Source organism: Schistocerca americana, chromosome 6 (assembly GCF_021461395.2).
Source record: "Schistocerca americana isolate TAMUIC-IGC-003095 chromosome 6, iqSchAmer2.1, whole genome shotgun sequence".
NCBI classification, from domain to species: Eukaryota; Metazoa; Arthropoda; class Insecta; order Orthoptera; family Acrididae; genus Schistocerca; species Schistocerca americana.
The window spans coordinates 405,296,907-405,311,674 of record NC_060124.1 but is presented as its reverse complement, the minus strand read 5'-3'; the positions used below and the strand labels follow the sequence as shown (position 1 = coordinate 405,311,674).

Below are 14,768 nucleotides of genomic sequence, written 5' to 3'. Positions count from 1 at the left end.
TTCTGGAAACATCCCCCAGGCTGTGGCTAAGCCATGTCTCCGCAATATCCTTTCTTTCAGGAGTGCTAGTTCTGCATGGTTTGCAGGAGAGCTTCTGTAAAGTTTGGGAGGTAGGAGACGAGGTACTGGCAGAAGTAAAGCTGTGAGTACCGGGCGTGAGTCCTGCTTCGGTAGCACAGTTGGTAGAGCACTTGCCCGCGAAAGGCAAAGGTCCCGAGTTCGAGTCTCGGTCGGGCACACAGTTTTAATCTGCCAGGAAGTTTCATCTCAGCACACACTCCGCTGCAGAGTGAAAATCTCATTCTGGAAACATCCCCCAGGCTGTGGCTAAGCCATGTCTCTGCAATATCCTTTCTTTCAGGAGTGCTAGTTCTGCATGGTTCGCAGGAGAGCTTCTCTAAAGTTTGGAAGGTAGGAGACGAGGTACTGGCAGAAGTAAAGCTGTGAGTACCGGGCGTGAGTCGTGCTTTGGTAGCTCAGTTGGTAGAGCACTTGCCCACGAAAGGCAAAGGTCCCGAGTTCGAGTCTCGGTCGGGCACACAGTTTTAATCTGCCAGGAAGTTTCATATCAGCGCACACTCCGCTGCAGAGTGAAAATCTCATTCTGGAAACATCCCCCAGGCTGTGGCTAAGCCACGTCTCCGCAATATCCTTTCTTTCAGCAGTGCTAGTTCTGCATGGTTCGCAGGAGAGCTTCTGTAAAGTTTGGAAGGTAGGAGACGAGGTACTGGCAGAAGTAATGCTGTGAGTACCGGGCGTGAGTCGTGCTTCGGTAGCTCAGTTGGTAGAGCACTTGCCCGCGAAAGGCAAAGGTCCCGAGTTCGAGTCTCGGTCGGGCACACAGTTTTAATCTGCCAGGAAGTTTCATATCAGCGCACACTCCGCTGCAGAGTGAAAATCTCATTCTGGAAACATCCCCCAGGCTGTGGCTAAGCCATGTCTCCGCAATATCCTTTCTTTCAGCAGTGCAAGTTCTGCATGGTTCGCAGGAGAGCTTCTGTAAAGTTTGGAAGGTAGGAGACGAGGTACTGGCAGAAGTAAAGCTGTGAGTACCGGGCGTGAGTCGTGCTTCGGTAGCTCATTTGGTAGAGCACTTGCCCGCGAAATGCAAAGGTCCCGAGTTCGAGTCTCGGTCGGGCACACAGTTTTAATCTGCCAGGAAGTTTCATATCAGCGCACACTCCGCTGCAGAGTGAAAATCTCATTCTGGAAACATCCCCCAGGCTGTGGCTAAGCCATGTCTCCGCAATATCCTTTCTTTCAGGAGTGCTAGTTCTGCATGGTTTGCAGGAGAGCTTCTGTAAAGTTTGGGAGGTAGGAGACGAGGTACTGGCAGAAGTAAAGCTGTGAGTACCGGGCGTGAGTCCTGCTTCGGTAGCTCAGTTGGTAGAGCACTTGCCCGCGAAAGGCAAAGGTCCCGAGTTCGAGTCTCGGTCGGGCACACAGTTTTAATCTGCCAGGAAATTTCATATCAGCGCACACTCCGCTGCAGAGTGAAAATCTCACTCTGGAAACATCCCCCAGGCTGTGGGTAAGCCATGTCTCCGCAATATCCTTTCTTTCAGGAGTGCTAGTTCTGTATGGTTCGCAGGAGAGCTTCTGTAAAGTTTGGAAGGTAGGAGACGAGGTACTGGCAGAAGTAAAGCTGTGAGTACCGGGCGTGAGTCGTGCTTCGGTAGCTCAGTTGGTAGAGCACTTGCCCGCGAAAGGCAAAGGTCCCGAGTTCGAGTCTCGGTCGGGGACACAGTTTTAATCTGCCAGGAAGTTTCATAACAGCGCACACTCCGCTGCAGAGTGAAAATCTCATTCTGGAAACATCCCCCAGGCTGTGGCTAAGCCATGTCTCCGCAATATCCTTTCTTTCAGGAGTGCTAGTTCTGCATGGTTCGCAGGAGAGCTTCTGTGAAGTTTGGAAGGTAGGAGACGAGGTACTGGCAGAAGTAAAGCTGTGAGTACCGGGCGTGAGTCCTGCTTCGGTAGCTCAGTTGGTAGAGCACTTGCCCGCGAAAAGCAAAGGTCCCGAGTTCGAGTCTCGGTCGGGCACACAGTTTTAATCTGCCAGGAAGTTTCATATCAGCGCACACTCCGCTGCAGAGTGAAAATCTCATTCTGGAAACATCCCCCAGGCTGTGGCTAAGCCATGTCTCCGCAATATCCTTTCTTTCAGGAGTGCTAGTTCTGCATGATTCGCAGGAGAGCTTCAGTAAAGTTTGGAAGGTAGGAGACGAGGTACTGGCAGAAGTAAAGCTGTGAGTACCGGGCGTGAGTCGTGCTTCGGTAGCTCAGTTGGTAGAGAACTTGCCCGCGAAAGGCAAAGGTCCCGAGTTCGAGTCTCGGTCGGGCACACCGTTTTAATCTGCCAGGAAGTTTCATATCAGCGCACACTCCGCTGCAGAGTGATAATCTCATTCTGGAAACATCCCCCAGGCTGTGGCTAAGCCATGTCTCCGCAATATCCTTTCTTTCAGCAGTGCTAGTTCTGCATGGTTCGCAGGAGAGCTTCTGTAAAGTTTGGTAGGTAGTAGACGAGGTACTGGCAGAAGTAAAGCTGTGAGTACCGGACGTGAGTCGTGTTTCGGTAGCTCAGTTGGTAGAGCACTTGCCCGCGAAAGGCAAAGGTCCCGAGTTCGAGTCTCGGTCGGGCACACAGTTTTAATCTGCCAGGAAGTTTCATATCAGCGCACACTCCGCTGCAGCGTGATAATATCATTCTGGAAACATCCCCCAGGCTGTGGCTAAGCCATGTCTCCGCAATATCCTTTCTTTCACAAGTGCTAGTTCTGCATGGTTCGCAGGAGAGCTTCTGTAAAGTTTGGAAGGTAAGAGACGAGGTACTGGCAGAAGTAAGCTGTGAGTACCGGGCGTGAGTCGTGCTTCGGTAGCTCAGTTGGTAGAGCACTTGCCCGCGAAAGGCAAAGCCCCGAGTTCGAGTCTCGGTCGGACACACAGTTTTAATCTGCCAGGAAGTTTCATATCAGCGCACACTCCGCTGCAGAGTGAAAATCTCATTCTGGAAACATCCCCCAGGCTGTGGCTAAGCCATGTCTCCGCAATATCCTTTCTTTCAGGAGTGCTAGTTCTGCATGGTTCGCAGGAGAGCTTCTGTAAAGTTTGGAAGGTAGGAGACGAGGTACTGGCAGAAGTAAAGCTGTGAGTACCGGGCGCGAGTCGTGCTTCGGTAGCTCAGTTGGTAGAGCACTTGCCCGCGAATAGCAAAGGTCCCGAGTTCGAGTCTCGGTCGGGCACACAGTTTTAATCTGCCAGGAAGTTTCATATCAGCGCACACTCCGCTGCAGAGTGAAAATCTCATTCTGGAAACATCCCCCAGGCTGTGGGTAAGCCATGTCACCGCAATATCCTTTCTTTCAGTAGTGCTAGTTCTGCATGGTTCGCAGGAGAGCTTCAGTAAATTTTGGAAGGTTGGAGACGAGGTATTGGCAGAAGTAAAGCTGTGAGTACCGGGCGTGAGTCGTGCTCAGTAGCTCAGTTGGTAGAGCACTTGCCCGCGAAAGGCAAAGGTCCCGAGTTCGAGTCTCGGTCGGGCACACAGTTTTAATCTGCCAGGAAGTTTCATATCAGCGCACACTCCGCTGCAGAGTGATAATCTCATTCTGGAAACATCCCCCAGGCTGTGGCTAAGCCAGGTCTCCGCAATGTCCTTTCTTTCAGGAGTGCTAGTTCTGCATGGTTCGCAGGAGAGCTTCTGTAAAGTTTGGAAGGTAGGAGACGAGGTACTGGCAGAAGTAAAGCTGTGAGTACCGGGCGTGAGTCATGCTTCGGTAGCTCAGTTGGTAGAGCACTTGCCCGTGAAAGGCAAAGGTCCCGAGTTAGAGTCTCGGTCGGGCACACAGTTTTAATCTGCCAGGAAGTTTCATATCAGCGCACACTCCGCTGCAGAGCGAAAATCTCATTCTGGAAACATCCCCCAGGCTGTGGCTAAGCCATGTCTCCGCAATATCCTTTCTTTCAGCAGTGCTAGTTCTGCATGGTTAGCAGGAGAGCTTCTGTAAAGTTTGGAGGGTAGGAGACGAGGTACTGGCAGAAGTAATGCTGTGAGTACCGGGCGTGAGTCGTGCTTCGGTAGCTCAGTTGGTAGAGCACTTGCCCGCGAAAGGCAAAGGTCCCGAGATCGAGTCTCGGTCGGGCACACAGTTTTAATCTGCCAGGAAGTTTCATATCAGCGCACACTACGCTGCAGAGTGAAAATCTCATTCTGGAAACATCCCCCAGGCTGTGGCTAAGCCATGTCTCCGCAATATCCTTTCTTTCAGGAGTGCTAGTTCTGCATGGTTCGCAGGAGAGCTTCTGTAAAGTTTGGAAGGTAGGAGACGAGGTACTGGCAGAAGTAAAGCTGTGAGTACCGGGCGTGAGTCGTGCTTCGGTAGCTCAGTTGGTAGAGCACTTGCCCGCGAAAGGCAAAGGTCCCGAGTTCGAGTCTCTGTCAGGGACACAGTTTTAATCTGCCAGGAAGTTTCATATCAGCGCACACTCCGCTGCAGAGTGAAAATCTCATTCTGGAAACATCCCCCAGGCTGTGGCTAAGCCATGTCTCCGCAATATCCTTTCTTTCAGCAGTGATAGTTCTGCATGGTTCGCAGGAGAGCTTCTGTAAAGTTTGGAAGGTAGGAGACGAGGTACTGGCAGAAGTAAAGCTGTGAGTACCGGGCGTGAGTCGTGCTTCGGTAGCTCAGTTGGTAGAGCACTTGCCCGCGAAAGGCAAAGGTCCCGAGTTTCAGTCTCGGTCGGGCACACAGTTTTAATCTGCCAGGAAGTTTCATATCAGCGCACACTCCGCTGCAGAGTGAAAATCTTATTCTGGAAACATCCCCCAGGCTGTGGCTAAGCCATGTCTCCGCAATATCCTTTCTTTCAGGAGTGCTAGTTCTGCATGATTCGCAGGAGAGCTTCTGTAAAGTTTGGAAGGTAGGAGACGAGGTACTGGCAGAAGTAAAGCTGTGAGTACTGGGCGTGAGTCGTGCTTTGGTAGCTCAGTTGGTAGAGCACTTGCCCGCGAAAGGCAAAGGTCCCGAGATCGAGTATCGGTTGGGCACACAGTTTTAATCTGCCAGGAAGTTTCATATCAGCGCACACTCTGCTGCAGAGTGAAAATCTCATTCTGGAAACATACCCCAGGCTGTGGCTAAGCTATGTCTCCGCAATATCCTTTCTTTCAGGAGTGCTAGTTCTGCATGGTTCGCAGGAGAGCTTCTGTAAAGTTTGGAAGGTAGGAGAGGAGGTACTGGCAGAAGTAAAGCTGTGAGTACTGGCCGTGAGTCGTGCTTCGGTAGCTCAGTTGGTATAGCACTTGCCCGCGAAAGGCAAAGGTCCCGAGTTCGAGTCTCGGTCGGGCACACAGTTTTAATCTGCCAGGAAGTTTCATATCAGCGCACACTCCGCTGCAGAGTGAAAATCTCATTCTGGAAACATCCCCCAGGCTGTGCCCAAGCCATGTCTCCGCAATATCCTTTCTTTCAGGAGTGCTAGTTCTGCATGGTTCGCAGGAGAGCTTCTGTAAAGTTTGGAAGGTAGGAGACGAGGTACTGGCAGAAGTAAAGCTGTGAGTACCGGGCGTGAGTCGTGCTTCGGTAGCTCAGTTTGTAGAGCACTTGCCCGCGAAATGCAAAGGTCCCGAGTTCGAGTCTCGGTCGGGCACACAGTTTTAATCTGCCAGGAAGTTTCATATCAGCGCACACTCCGCTGCAGAGTGAAAATCTCATTCTGGAAACATCCCCCAGGCTGTGGCTAAGCCATGTCTCCGCAATATCCTTTCTTTCAGGAGTTCTAGTTCTGCATGGTTCGCAGGAGAGCTTCTGTAAAGTTTGGAAGGTAGGAGACGAGGTACTGGCAGAAATAAAGCTGTGAGTACCGTGCGTGAGTCGTGCTTCGGTAGCTCAGTTGGTAGAGCACTTGCCCGCGAAAGGCAAAGGTCCCGAGTTCGAGACTCGGTCGGGCACACAGTTTTAATCTGCCAGGAAGTTTCATATCAGCGCACACTCCGCTGCAGAGTGAAAATCTCATTCTGGAAACATCCCCCAGGCTGTGGCTACGCCATGTCTCCGCAATATCCTTTCTTTCAGGAGTGCTAGTTCTGCATGGTTCGCAGGAGAGCTTCTGTAAAGTTTGGAAGGTAGGAGACGAGGTACTGGCAGAAGTAAGCTGTGAGTACCGGGCGTGAGTCGTGCTTCGGTAGCTCAGTGGGTAGAGCACTTGCCCGCGAAAGGCAAAGATCCCGAGTTCGAGTCTCGGTCGGGCACACAGTTTTAATCTGCCAGGAAGTTTCATATCAGCGCACACTCCGCTGCAGAGTGAAAATCTCATTCTGGAAACAACCCCCAGGCTGTGGCTAAGCCATGTCTCCGCAATATCCTTTCTTTGAGGAGTGCTAGTTCTGCATGGTTCGCAGGAGAGCTTCTGTAAAGTTTGGAAGGTAGGAGACCAGGTACTGGCAGGAGTAAAGCTGTGAGTACCGGGCGTGAGTCGTGCTTCGGTAGTTCAGTTGGTAGAGCACATGCCCACGAAAGGCAAAGGTCCCGAGATCGAGTCTCGGTTGGGCACACAGTTTTAATCTGCCAGGAAGTTTCATATCAGCGCACACTCTGCTGCAGAGTGAAAATCTCATTCTGGGAACATCCCCCAGGCTGTGGCTAAGCCATGTCTTCGCAATATCCTTTCTTTCAGGAGTGCTAGTTCTGCATGGTTCGCAGGAGAGCTTCTGTAAAGTTTGGAAGGTAGGAGACGAGGTACTGGCAGAAGTAAAGCTGTGAGTACCGGGCGTGAGTCGTGCTTCGGTAGCTCAGTTGGTAGAGCACTTGCCCGCGAAAGGCAAAGGTCCCGAGTTCGAGTCTCGGTTGGGCACACAGTTTTAATCTGCCAGGAAGTTTCATATCAGCGCACACTCCGCTGCAGAGTGAAAATCTCATTCTGGAAACATCCCCCAGGCTGTGGCTAAGCCATATCTCCGCAATATCCTTTCTTTCAGGAGTGCTAGTTCTGCATGGTTCGAAGGAGAGCTTCTGTAAAGTTTGGAAGGTAGGAGACGAGGTACTGGCAGAAGTAAAACTGTGAGTGCCGGGCGTGAGTCGTGCTTCGGTAGCTCAGTTGGTAGAGCACTTGCCCGTGAAAGGCAAAGGTCCCGAGTTCGAGTCTCGGTCGGGCACACAGTTTTAATCTGCCAGGAAGTTTCATATCAGCGCACACTTCGCTGCAGAGTGAAAATCTCATTCTGGAAACATCCCCCAGGCTGTGGCTAAGCCATGTCTCCGCAATATCTTTTCTTTCAGGAGTGCTAGTTATGCATGGTTCGCAGGAGAGCTTCTGTAAAGTTTGGAAGGTAGGAGACGAGGTACTGGCAGAAGTAAAGCTGTGAGTACCGGGCGTGAGTCGTGCTTCGGTAGCTCAGTTGGTAGAGCACTTTCCCGCGAAAGGCAAAGGTCCCGAGTTCGAGTCTCGGTTGGGCACACAGTTTTAATCTGCCAGGAAGTTTCATGTCAGCGCACACTCCGCTGCAGAGTGAAAATCTCATTCTGGAAACATCCCCCAGGCTGTGGCTAAGCCATGTCTCCGCAATATCCTTTCTTTCAGGAGTTCTAGTTCTGCATGGTTCGCAGGAGAGCTTCTGTAAAGTTTGGAAGGTAGGAGAAGAGGTACTGGCAGAAGTAAAGCTGTGAGTACCGGGCGTGAGTCGTGCTTCGGTAGCTCAGTTGGTAGAGCACTTCCCCTTGAAAGGCAAAGGTCCCGAGTTAGAGTCTCGGTCGGGCACACAGTTTTAATCTGCCAGGAAGTTTCATATCAGCGCACACTCCGCTGCAGAGTGAAAATCTCATTCTGGAAACATCCCCCAGGCTGTGGTTAAGCCATGTCTCCGCAATATCCTTTCTTTCAGGAGTGCTAGTTCTGTATGGTTCGCAGGAGAGCTTCTGTAAAGTTTGGAAGGTAGGAGACGAGGTACTGGCAGAAGTAAAGCTGTGAGTACCGGGCGTGAGTCGTGCTTCGGTAGCTCAGTTGGTAGAGCACTTGCCCGCGAAAGGCAAAGGTCCCGAGTTCGCGTCTCGGTCGGGCACACAGTTTTAATCTGCCAGGAAGTTTCATATCAGCGCACACTCCGCTGCAGAGTGAAAATCTCATTCAGGAAACATCCCCCAGGCTGTGGCTAAGCCATGTCTCCGCAATATCCTTCCTTTCAGGAGTGCTAGTTCTGCATGGTTCGCAGGAGAGCTTCTGTAATATTTGGAAGGTAGGAGACGAGGTACTGGCAGAAGTAAAGCTGCGAGTACCGGCCGTGAGTCGTGCTTCAGTAGCTCAGTTGGTAGAGCACTTGCCCGCGAAAGGCAAAGGTCCCGAGTTCGAGTCTCGGTCGGGCACACAGTTTTAATCTGCCAGAAGGTTTCATATCAGCGCACACTCCGCTGCAGAGTGAAAATCTCATTCTGCAAACATCCCCCAGGCTCTGGCTAAGCTATGTCCCGCAATATCCTTTCTTTCAGGAGTGCTAGTTCTGCATGGTTCGCAGGAGAGCTTCAGTAAAGTTTGGAAGGTAGGAGATGAGGTACTGCCAGAAGTAAAGCTGTGAGTACCGGGCATGAGTCGTGCTTCGGTAGCTCAGTTGGTGGAGCTCTTGCCCGCGAAAGGCAAATGTCCCGAGTTCGAGTCTCGGTTGGGCACACAGTTTTAATCTGCCAGGAAGTTTCATATCAGCGCACACTCCGCTGCAGAGTGAAAATCTCATTCTGGAAACATCCCCCAGGCTGTGGCTAAGCCATGTCTCCGCAATATCCTTTCTTTCAGGAGTGCTAGTTCTGCATGGTTCGCAGGAGAGCTTCTGTAAAGTTTGGAAGGTAGGAGACGAGGTACTGGCAGAAGTAAAGCTGTGAGTAGCGGGCGTGAGTCGTGCTTCGGTAGCTCAGTTGGTAGAGCACTTGCCCGCGAAAGGCAAAGGTCCCGAGTTCGAGTCTCGGTTGGGCACACAGTTTTAATCTGCCAGGAAGTTTCATATCAGCGCACACTCCGCTGCAGAGTGAAAATCTCATTCTGGAAACATCCCCCAGGCTGTGGCTAAGCCATGTCTCCGCAATATCCTTTCTTTCAGGAGTGCCAGTTATGCATGGTTCGCAGGAGAGCTTCTGTAAAGTTCGGAAGGTAGGAGACGAGGTACTGGCAGAAGTAAAGCTGTGAGTACCGGGCGTGAGTCGTGCTTCGGTAGCTCAGTTGGTAGAGCACTTGCCCGCGAAAGCAAAGGTCCCGAGTTCGAGTCTCGGTTGGGCACACAGTTTTAATCTGCCAGGAAGTTTCATATCAGCGCACACTCCGCTGCAGAGTGAAAATCTCATTCTGGAAACATCCCCCAGGCTGTGGCTAAGCCATGTCTCCGCAATATCCTTTCTTTCAGGAGTGCTAGTTCTGCATGGTTCGCAGGAGAGCTTCTGTAAAGTTTGGAAGGTAGGAGACGAGGTACTGGCAGAATTAAAGCTGTGAGTACCAGGCGTGGGTCGTGCTTTGGTAGCTCAGTTGGTAGAGCACTTGCCCGCGAAAGGCAAAGGTTCCGAGTTCGAGTCTCGGTCGGGCACACAGTTTTAATCCGCCAGGAAGTTTCATATCAGCGCACACTCCGCTGCAGAGTGAAAATCTCATTCTGGAAACATCCCCCAGGCTGTGGCTAAGCCATGTCTCCGCAATATCCTTTCTTTCAGGAGTGCTAGTTCTGCATGGTTCGCAGGAGAGCTTCCGTAAAGTTTGGAAGGTAGGAGACGAGGTACTGGCAGAAGTAAAGCTGTGAGCACCGGGCGTGAGTCGTGCTTCGGTAGCTCAGTTGGTAGAGCACTTTCCCGCGAAAGGCAAAGGTCCCGAGTAAGAGTCTCGGTCGGGCACACAGTTTTAATCTGCCAGGAAGTTTCATATCAGCGCACACTCCGCTGCAGAGTGAAAATCTCATTCTGGAAATATCCCCCAGGCTGTGGCTAAGCCATGTCTCCGCAATATCCTTTCTTTCAGGAGTGCTAGTTCTGCATGGTTCGCAGGAGACCTTCTGTAAAGTTTGGAAGGTAGGAGACGAGGTACTGGCAGAAGTAAAGCTGTGAGTACCGGGCGTGAGTCGTGCTTCGGTAGCTCAGTTGGTAGAGCACTTGCCCGCAAAAGGCAAAGGTCCCGAGTTCGAGTCTCGGTCGGGCACACAGTTTTAATCTGCCAGGAAGTTTCATATCCGCGCACACTCCGCTGCAGAGTGAAAATCTCATTCTGGAAACATCCCCCAGGCTGTGGCTAAGCCATGTCTCCGCAATATCCTTTCTTTCAGGAGTGCTAGTTCTGCATGGTTCGCAGGAGAGCTTCTGTAAAGTTTGGAAAGTAGGAGACGAGGTACTGGCAGAAGTAAAGCTGTGAGTACCGGGCGTGAGTCGTGCGTCGGTAGCTCAGTTGGTAGAGCACTTGCCCGCGAAAGGCAAAGGTCGCGAGTTCGAGTCTCGGTCGGGCACACAGTTTTAATCTGCCAGGAAGCTTCATATCAGCGCACACTCCGCTGCAGAGTGAAAATCTCATTGTGGAATGTTAATAAAGTTTGTTTTATTGAAAATGCTTTAAGAGTTTTCACATAAACAATTGGGAGACATTAGTTTTCAGCACACCCTCGTATATCATATTAGAGTTCACTCAAAGACGATGGTCCCTTAGGGGTTTATGGGTGACGATTTCAATCATTGGCTTCCTAGATCACTTATAAAATCAAATGGTTTTGTTGGAAAAGAAATTACGAGACTGCTGATTTATAGAGCTTCCAATATTGGGCAGGTAAAAGAGCCGCTCAGGTTAACAGCAGTCACACCGAGAAAGAAATCCAGCGTGTGCTCAGCAAGATTGCCAAAGAATGTGATAGGAAGGTAGAAGAGACTCTGTCGACGGTTGTTAAAAGCGCTTGGTGCGGCACTCCAGAAGTAATGGTTTGTGTTGAAAACAAATTACATCACTATCAGATGGATTACTAATGATTCCATGACCATGGATGAACATAAACGTGCGTTCAAAGGGTTACATTCTACGATAGTATTTGTCCGAAACATACATGTGATTTGACTGCAACACAAGGCAATTTTGAGGTGTCGTGGGCCAATACTTTTGATGTTCTAGGCTGCCGTAAGCAGCTGCCTACGCTGTGCTGTGGGGTTGCTTGTGTTGTTCATCAAGGATGGAGAATACCTGGTATTGCGGGATAGTAGGTACACTGCTCCTCATCTGTAAATGCTTCCCTCTGGCTGTCACCATTGTTTCCTGCTTCTCTCATTGACGGCGCTGCGGTCACGTATCTGAGTGAAAACAATATCTTTTCACCTTTGTTTGAAATGTTGCGCCTTTTAATACAACCACCTATTTTGTTAGTGTTTTGTTATTGTGTCTGTAGTGCACAATAATGGAGAAACGGCAAACGAGGAAACTACAAATTTCATAAATGCAATTCATCCACGACGAGGGCTGTGGGACGTCGAAGTAATGTAAACAATCACCACAACCTAAAAAAGGACAAAGAAAATTTGAACGACAGAATTTGTTCTGCAGATGCGGTAAGTAAAGTCAAAAGTAGAATCTTCTACCGTATGAACTCTAAATGCCAATGTATTTTGTTAATAAGACTAGCCTGAGGGCTTACACATTATCTACAGTAATTTGTTTCAGCCAACAGATATCTTTAAGTTCGTTTTCCTGTTCCGTAATTATTTACCTTTTTCTATGAAAATATAGCAGAAGAACCATCAAAGTGTAATTTATTACTTGCTTAAACACGTCAATTTAAAATTTAACCATCCAATTTTGTTTATTCAACACCATCAGATGAAATACAACATATTGGATTATATGTAATATCTACATTTTTCAGAGGCATTCACCGAAAGGATTGGAGCCATATTATTCATTGACTAAACTATATCTAGATTCACTTTGATTGTTTGTCAACTATTCTCTTAACAGGGAAAGAAAGTCTCTTTGTTAGTATAAAAGTCAGTATATCTTAATTGCTACACATTTTTAGTGTAAGTAAAGTGAACTATCCTCAGTGTATCATACAGTGAAACACAGCCACGGTTACCATATTTGGTCTACAGAAATAAGCTCGTTTCACACATTTTCTAAGATTCTGCGATGGCTTCAAAGATTTATTGTCGATGGATAAAAGCGGAAATTTTGGTGAGGAACATGCTGGCTCCTAAAAGTGTGCTTCACTTTTTAGACATTTTAAGAGGCTCAAAAAAACTCATTTTCTTTTCATTATAGACAGGCACATCGAATAAGGACAACAGAAAGATGTTTCCTGCTTGAATTCGCTGTTTTGACCCACTCAAAGAATTAAAAAACAAACTTTTGAGTTTCATTGAAGATGGCGATCAAACCTCTGCTGGAGTGACTCATTTTCAAGTTTAGATATCCACAAGTTGAATGTAAATAAGGTTTCGTCTTCTCAGTGAGAATAAGAAATATTACAAAGGCGAATTGCACTAATCATATACTCCACAATGCAATTAATAATGAGACTGATAAATTATACACTCCTGGAAATTGAAATAAGAACACCGTGAATTCATTGTCCCAGGAAGGGGAAACTTTATTGACACATTCCTGGGGTCAGATACATCACATGATCACATTGACAGAACCACAGGCACATAGACACAGGCAACAGAGCATGCACAATGTCGGCACTAGTACAGTGTATATCCACCTTTCGCAGCAATGCAGGCTGCTATTCTCCCATGGAGACGATCGTAGAGATGCTGAATGTAGTCCTGTGGAACGGCTTGCCATGCCATTTCCACCTGGCGCCTCAGTTGGACCAGCGTTCGTGCTGGACGTGCAGACCGTGTGAGACGACGCTTCATCCAGTCCCAAACATGCTCAATGGGGGACAGATCCGGAGATCTTGCTGGCCAGGGTTGTTGACTTACACCTTCTAGAGCACGTTGGGTGGCACGGGATACATGCGGACGTGCATTGTCCTGTTGGAACAGCAAGTTCCCTTGCCGGTCTAGGAATGGTAGAACGATGGGTTCGATGACGGTTTGGATGTACCGTGCACTATTCAGTGTCCCCTCGACGATCACCAGTGGTGTACGGCCAGTGTAGGAGATCGCTCCCCACACCATGATGCCGGGTGTTGGCCCTGTGTGCCTTGGTCGTATGCAGTCCTGATTGTGGCGCTCACCTGCACGGCGCCAAACACGCATACGACCATCATTGGCACCAAGGCAGAAGCGACTCTCATCGCTGAAGACGACACGTCTCCATTCGTCCCTCCATGCACGCCTGTCGCGACACCACTGGAGGCGGGCTGCACGATGTTGGGGCGTGAGCGGAAGACAGCCTAACGGTGTGCGGGACCGTAGCCCAGCTTCATGGAGACGGTTGCGAATGGTCCTCGCCGATACCCCAGGAGCAACAGTGTCCCTAATTTGCTGGGAAGTGGCGGTGCGGTCCCCTACGGCACTGCGTAGGATCCTACGGTCTTGGCGTGCATCCGTGCGTTGCTGCGGTCCGGTCCCAGGTCGACGGGCACGTGCACCTTCCGCCGACCACTGGCGACAACATCGATGTACTGTGGAGACCTCACGCCCCACGTGTTGAGCAATTCGGCGGTACGTCCACCCGGCCTCCCGCATGCCCACTATACGCACTCGCTCAAAGTCCGTCAACTGCACATACGGTTCACGCCCACGCTGTCGCGGCATGCTACCAGTGTTAAAGACTGCGATGGAGCTCCGTATGCCACGGCAAACTGGCTGACACTGACGGTGGCGGTGCACAAATGCTGCGCAGCTAGCGCCATTCGACGGCCAACACCGCGGTTTCTGGTGTGTCCGCTGTGCCGTGCGTATGATCATTGCTTGTACAGCCCTCTCGCAGTGTCCGGAGCAAGTATGGTGGGTCTGACACACCAGTGTCAATGTGTTCTTTTTTCCATTTCCAGGAGTGTATGTCGATGTGGAAAACATAGTTCTAAAATTTATGATCATTTCACTGATCCTGCAAAAAGAAGAAAGGAACAGAATTGTTTTTGCCAGGTCGTGGAACTGAGATGGACATACTGAGACCTGTGCCCACAAGATAGCTGTCTTTGACTACAGCTGTAAACAGGATTCATCTGAACTGGGATGCCATCACAAGATATTTCCAAACTATTGCTGAGTGTAAAAAATTAATGGGGTCAATTTTTCTGAACGAAAATCCCGAGCAAGGCATGATATCAAGAATATACGTCCATTTTGTGAGCAATGTTGGAAATTTGGTGGATACAGTTAACAGGACATTAGGAACTTGTGAATCGAGTGTCTTGGATATCTTTAAACAAACGTGTCTTCTAACTGATAAACTTAAACAGAGGCAGAAGGATGGTTCTCGAGGCTGCAAGGCAAATGAACTATTGGATGGCTTACCTCTTTAGTAATAAAAAAATGTTTCAGCAGCTTTCAATGGATTTTACCGTATTTTACTTCAGTATCTGGAAAAAAGATATGACATTAGAGCCCGTATTCGATATGAATGCTTACCTAGTTTTTCCTTGGAGAATGAAATTGAATTTACAGAATTTGAGACTGCAGTGGAAGTTCTTAACATGACAGATCACGTTTTTATTGACCGATTATGTGAAGAATTTTCTATATTCAAGCCCAACTTACATGAAAGTGTGAACAATGTTGGTAGTGAAGTAACAGAGTGGTTATGTTTCTTTTCAGCTGTGCCAGAACGTAACGTGCCAAATATTTCTAAGACAGTGGGATTCTTGCTCACTATAC

At 49.3% G+C, this 14,768-nt stretch overlaps 3 non-coding genes across 3 annotated transcripts; all 3 read left to right on the top strand.

Moving 5' to 3' along the window:
• Window positions 1-1,669: 1,669 nt before the first annotated feature.
• Trnas-cga lies at window positions 1,670-1,744 on the top strand. The gene has a single exon. It is a non-coding gene; the product is annotated as a tRNA-Ser (tRNA).
• Window positions 1,745-7,082: 5,338 nt separating this feature from the next.
• Trnas-uga lies at window positions 7,083-7,157 on the top strand. Its single transcript has one exon. It is a non-coding gene; the product is annotated as a tRNA-Ser (tRNA).
• Window positions 7,158-10,090: 2,933 nt separating this feature from the next.
• Window positions 10,091-10,165, top strand: Trnal-caa. The gene has a single exon. It is a non-coding gene; the product is annotated as a tRNA-Leu (tRNA).
• The last annotated feature ends 4,603 nt before the right edge of the window (window positions 10,166-14,768 follow it).